The sequence below is a fragment of the Triticum dicoccoides genome, chromosome 3B (genome assembly GCF_002162155.2).
Source record: "Triticum dicoccoides isolate Atlit2015 ecotype Zavitan chromosome 3B, WEW_v2.0, whole genome shotgun sequence".
Taxonomy (NCBI): domain Eukaryota; kingdom Viridiplantae; phylum Streptophyta; class Magnoliopsida; order Poales; family Poaceae; genus Triticum; species Triticum dicoccoides.
In genome coordinates, this window is record NC_041385.1 from 779778525 (window position 1) to 779784884 (window position 6360).

The 6360-nt window shown below is 61.6% G+C and overlaps 1 pseudogene; it reads left to right on the forward strand.

Moving 5' to 3' along the window:
- The first annotated feature begins 4834 nt into the window (after positions 1 to 4834).
- LOC119280013 lies at positions 4835 to 6013 on the forward strand (annotated as a pseudogene).
- Positions 6014 to 6360: the final 347 nt, after the last annotated feature.

The window sequence follows — 6360 nt, forward strand, 5'->3', positions numbered from 1 at the left end:
GCGCCATTGAAGAGCCCCCCTTTCCGCGACGCAACTTCAAACCCACGTCGGCGTGCTGCCTCCCCTCGAGACCACGGCCACCGGCCTAGGTTCGGAGGGTAGCCCTGCCCTCCCCTGTCCCGTCATGGAGCTAGCCACGCCCCTGACGGGCTTCATTGACGCTCCTACTGCCGCGATGGGCTTCAATGTTGCTCCTTCCGGTGCTTCGCAATCCCCCACTCCTCCCGCCTCTTATCTTCAGGTCCTTCTCCGCCCTGCGCTCCCATCCCCCCCTCTCGCACCCCTCCTCGCCCCCTCCGCCCGCTCACCGGGTGCTTCAGGTGCCTCTCCTCCTGCCACCAGGTCGTTGACTGTCGTGACCCCATCTGCTGCATGGGGTGCGGCGGCTCCGGCCACCATCTTCATCGGTGCATGGCGCGCCCCACTGTGACCGTCCTCCCGCCCCCCTCACCCCACCTCAACCACCTGCCATTGAGCCCCGCCCCGTTGCGCCCTTCCCCTCCGCTCTGCCCACACCCCCGCTGCCCACCAACGCCCCTGCTATCATCGTCGGGGAGTGCTCTGCCTTGGCCTCCCCGAACGCCTTGTGCCTGCGCAGGCGTACGGCGCCTCCGTCCCCCCAAGCCTCCCTACCTCGGTTCAGCATCATAGGCACCTCGCCGAACGGCTTGGTCGCATCCATGCCCGCCTCCCCCAGCAGCGAGCGTCGCACCCCTCCATCGCCGATGCACCTTCCCTTGGCCCTTGGCCTTCGGCGCCGTGCTGCTTCTGACGAGTCCGACGAGACGGGCTCGGACGCTTCTGCTGCCTCCGGTGAGCAGCCCGATTTTGACAGCGATGGCGGCCTGGTGCATCGCTCCCCCTCGGGCTCTAAGGCCAGCTCCAGCGCTGGCGCCCCGTCCCTGGTGGCGGAATCTGAGCGGCCGCACTACCTTGAGGTCTTCATGCCCACGGGCGACCTCGCGGCGGCTCGCCGGCTGGCTGTGGTCTACATCGACCCCCCCGGTGCATTCCCTTCCCCAACGGCGACCGTCCGTGACGCCCTGCTGGCTGCGGCGCCCCACCTCTTCTTCGACACGGTCAGCTCTTCCGTTGGCGCCATGTACTTGCGGTTCAACTCTCTCGGGGACCGCGAGACGTGTGTCGCTCTGCGGGAGCTGCCCTTTGAGGGTCCTCGCATCACCTTCGCCCGGGAAGAGGAGGCTGACCGGGTGCCACCAAGGGCCAGGACCCACGCCTTCATCTCTGCCACCAGTTTCCCTGCCGAGCACATCAACCTCGTCGGCATTGCTCGCGCCTTCTCTAGCTTTGGTGACTTGGTCGAGGTCGACCACAGGGTGCTCTCCGGCGCCGATCTCTCTGCCGTTCGGGTCGTCCTCCTCCTCGAGCATGCCAGGGAGGTGCCGTGTGACGTGTGGCCGTGTGGCAGGTTCTGGGGCTCCCGTGTCGTCACTGTCAGTACACTCGCAGTTTGGCCGCAAAGCGGACTCCTACGGCGGCGATGGCGTCTACATCCCCTTCTTCGGCCCGCCACCGCCTCCCCCGTTCGCCCACAATGGTGCTCCGCCACCTCTGCACGGCTTTCCTCTTGGCTGGCCGGCCCCGCGCCCCCCTCACGGCAGCAACCTCCTCCGTGCCAGGGTGGGGGTGGCGGCCAATGGCTGGCCACCTTGCTTCGCCTGCATGGCACCCCGCCTCTTCCTGGGTCTCCTGCCTTCGTCCGCGCTCCTCCGCCGTCCGTGGCGTCGGGCTACTCCAGCAGCATTGCCACCTCCACCCCCCGTAGCTCGGTGGTCATCACTGAGCTGGGTGAGGACTCCGACGACGACACTGTGGGTGGTGGGTCGGGCCCCTTCACCAGCGTGCCTACCGCGCTTGCGGGTACTGGGTCGTCCCCGGCACCCGTTATGCATGCGCCATGCAACGTGGTGCCCGACGTCGCTGCCCCTGCTCCTGCCGTCCCGGGCGTGCGCCATAGCCGTCGCCTGGCCCTCAAGGAGCCTGCCGAGTACGTCTCCATGACCGCCAAAGCTATCAAGTAGCAGGAACTCAAAGACTCCCTCAAAGGCTGCTCAACGGCCCTCCAAGCCAAAGTTCTCAAACACAAAGTGATCACTGCCGTCCTCAAGCCTCTGGGAATGAACTCTGTGTCTGAGCTTCGGGCCGCGGCTGCCATCCCATCTGCTCCGGTGTCGGCAGGTGTCGATGATTAGCGATCCTTCTGCCTTCTCTGCCTGCTGGACGCCCGGGGCTTTTTCATTCGGGCGTCGTGTATCTTTGCTTCTGCTAGCCTCCGTGTACGCCTTCATGTACTGTGTTTTCCCCGTCTATGTCATGTTACCTATCACGCTTATCTCCCCTTGTACGTCTTGTTTGTCTGGTGCTTGCCGTGGTTATGGATAGTGTCAACCGTAACTGCCTCTCGTTTCTATCTTGGAATGTTCAAGGCCTCGGTGACAAGGACAAATGCTATCTTGTCCGCGGTGCCGTGATTGATGCTAACCCCCACGTTGCATGCATCCAGGAAATGAAACTCGCCTCACTTACCTTAGGCAAAGATCGATCGTTCCTCTCCCCCCGTCTCTCGTCTTTCAAGCACCTGGACGCGGACGGCTCGCGTGGTGGGTTGATCACGGCCTAGGACAACGCTGCGCTCCATCTCGTCTCCTGCCACTTTGGCAGGTACACTCTTTCCAACGAGTTTTCCTCCACCTCCTCTGATCTTGGCTTCGTGATTACTAACGTCTACACCCCATCTGACCACGCCTTCACGCAAGATTTTGTGGATGAGATGACGGCTATCTCTATTACAGTCTCGGGGCCCTGGCTTGTGCTTGGCGATTTCAACCTTATCAGATACCCCGAGGAGAAAAACAATGACAACTTCTCCGCATCTCTTGCGTCGAGATTCAATGCCATGATTGATGCCCTCTCGTGGGTTGAGCTCCCTCTCTCTGATCGCTTGTTCACTTGGACAAATCGGCGCACCCCACCCACCCTCGCGCGCCTCGACCGTGCATTTTTTAATGCTGATTGGGACGTGGCTCTCCCCAACTCCACCCTTGCCTCCCGCCCTCGTGTCACCTCCGACCACGTCCCGCTCCTGGTCACTGCCTCCACCCACATCCCAGCCTCCCGTCAGTTCCGTTTTGAGAATAAATGGCTCCTTGACCCCTTGTTCCTCCCTTCTACTTCTCCTTCCTGGGCTCTCCACGCAGGACCGCGGATGGTGCTAAAGACATTGCTGCTAAAGTTAAGTCCTTCCGTCGTGCTGCAAAGGTTTGGAAGGCAAGTCACTGGTTTGTCCCTCGCCATGATAATAACTGCAGATTTCTTATTGATCTGTTTGACTTTCTTGAGGAATACCGTGTGCTTTCTGTGGAGGAAGTGGCGTTGCAGGTTGATGCCCATGCCGCCTTGGCCTTCTCGGTTCGTCAACAGGCGGCGTTCTGGCGCCAGCGTGGGAAATTTCGCCGGGTGGGCGAGGGTGACGAGAACACCCAATTCTTCCACGCTCAGGCATCACAGCGCTTCCGGTCCAACCGGATCAAAGCTCTGGATGTCGGGGGCACGATCATCGTCGGTCATGCCGCTAAGGCGGAGGCCCTGCATGCCTTCTACTCCGCCCTCATCGGTCGTGCGGGGGCCCCCGTCTGGCACTTCGACCTGCCGGTGCTGTACGAGGGGGAGGCACTATGGACGGCGCCAAGCTGGTTGCCCCCTTTGAGATGGCCGAGATCAAGACGGCTGTCGCCAGCCTCGACAGAACTAGCGCCCCGGGCCCCGATGGCCTTGGTCCGGGCTTCTACCAAGCCGCCTGGGAGCTGGTCTCCGGCGATGTGATGCAGTTGATGGAGGGGCTCTATCACAACTCCGTGAACCTCTCCTGTATCAACCGCGCGCATGTTGTGCTGCTTCCCAAGGCCGAGGGGGTGCTCACTCCAGGTGGCTTCCGACCCATCTTGCTCCAGAACTGCGACATCAAGATCCCGTGCAAGGTTTTGACAATGCGCCTTCAGCAACAGATTTCGGATGTGGTGGACGTGGACCAATCCGGGTTCATTAAGGGGCGAAGCATCTCTGAAAACTTTGTATACGCAACGGAGATCATCCAATGCTGCGAGACCCACCGGGCGCCCTCGTTGGTCTTGAAGCTCGACTTTGCCAAAGCCTTCGACTCCATCAACTGGGGGAGCCTTCGATGGATTATGGAGGTGCGTGGCTTTCTGCCCCTCTGGTGCGACCGGATGGACTCCATCTTCTAGTCGTCCATGTCCGCGGTGGTGCTCAATGGCGTGCCCGGGCGAGGGATCAAATGAAAGAAGGGGTTGCGGCAGGGGGACCCCCTCTCCCCCTACCTGTTCCTCCTCGTCGCGTACGTGCTACAACAGATGATCAAGGGGGATGGTGGGATGCGCCACCCTCTGTTCGCCGATGTGCCCCCGCTTGTCCTCCAGTACGCTGACGACACCATCATCATCATGCACGCGGAGCTGGCGCGGTTCGGCGTCTCAAGGGCATCCTTGATGACTTCACGGCTGCGATGGGGCTCGTCATCAACTTCCACAAAAGCACCATCGCGCCAGTCCAGGTCCCCGAGGATGATCTTCGCGACATGATCCGTGAGTTGGGGTGCTGCGTTGGGAGCTTCCCTCAAATCTACCTCGGCCTTCTGCTCTCCAACCGAAAGCTCACCATGGACGACTTCCTCCCGCTCATTGCCAAAGCTGAGCGCTACCTCTCCGGTTGGCGTGCTCAGCTTCTGTCCTTTGGGGGGCGCCTGGTGCTGCTCAATGCCGTACTGGACGCTCTCCCCATGTATGCCATGTCGGCGATGGAGGTCCCGCCCTCTGTCCTCCGAGCGATCAACGCCCTGCGCCGCTCCTTCCTCTCGACCGCGATGGACAAAGCCTCTGGGGCCCAGTGTCTCGTTGCCTGGGAACGCGTCCTCCGTCCCAAGGAGGAGGGGGGACTGGGGGTTCGCGCCCTCCCGGTCCAGAACCGGTGCCTTCTGCTGAAGCTCCTTCACCGCCTTCACTCGCGCCAGGATGCGCCGTGGGCTCGCTGGGTCTAGGGCGAGCTGGGACGATCACTACTAACATCCGCAACAGCGGTGACGCTCCCCGAACCGCATTGGGCCTCCCTCGCCAAGCTTATACCTGTGTACCGTGCGGTCACCGCTGTCACCCTCGGTGACGGGTGCACTACGGCGTTCTGGCTGGACTCCTGGCTGCCCGGTGGCGCCCTATCCGTCCAGATGAGCTCCCTCTTCTCGCACACCACCGCCCCGGCAGCCTCGGTTGCTCACATCCTTCAGCTCGGGCTTGCGGGGGTCCTCGTCCCCCGCCTGAACCATGTTGGTGCCAGGGAGTGCACGCTGCTCCTTCCAGTCATCCAGGCGCTGGCCCTCACTACGGCGCCAGATGCTCGGACCCTTCCTCCCGGCTGTGAAAAGGGTACTTCGCTCTCCTCCTCCGGCCACTACCAACTATGCCACTTTGGTGGGGTGCTTGCGCCGTATGCTGACTTTGTCTGGAAGAACTACGCTCCAAGTCGCGTCTGCTTCTTCGCCTGGCTCTTGGTCCAGGCCCGAATCCAGACGAGGGACGTCCTCCTGCAGAAGCACATTGTGGAGGCGGCGGGGGCTGGCTGCCCCATCTGCTCAGCGCCCCTGGAGTCGGCGTACCATCTCATCTTCGACTGTCCTTTTGCTTAGTGCTTTTGGTCTGTGGTGGGGGTCGCCTCCTCGGTTTCATCCATTGAGCTGTTGCACACTGTGCCCTCGCCTGCCTCAGTACCGGTACGGACGGGCTCGACCTTCCTCCTTCTCTGCTGCTGGCAACTTTGGAAGCACCGCAACGCGGTGGTCTTCCAGGGGTTGCCCCTGTCACTCCCTCGGCTGCTGCAACTGTGTAGGGACAACAGCGTGCTTTGGCGGGTGCGTCTGCCTGCTGCTCTAAAGCAGGCATCTGATGCGTGGCTCGGCTGCCTGGCCAGCCCTCGGGATGCCTGATGCTTGTTGCCTTTCCTCCCCCCTCTCTCTCTTCCCCCATAAAATGTACTTGTACATGCTGGTGACTTGGGCGTTTTAGCCCCATATATGGAAATTCAGGTGGGGAAATCTCCCCCCGGTGAAAATTCAAAAAAAAAATTCACGCTGGCTGGCATGCCAAATATGCTGCGTGGATGTTGATCCAGTAGCAAAATTGTGCTGGCCCATGTAACATAGGGATTGTGTCACGTCCTCAATCTTCACGCCGGTGGCAGTGTTGAGGTCGGGGATGGTGGCGCCAGGTTCGTCGGTCTCCGCCGGCGTGGTTGGCTCCTGCTTCACAATGAAGTTGAGCCACTGCTCCTCCT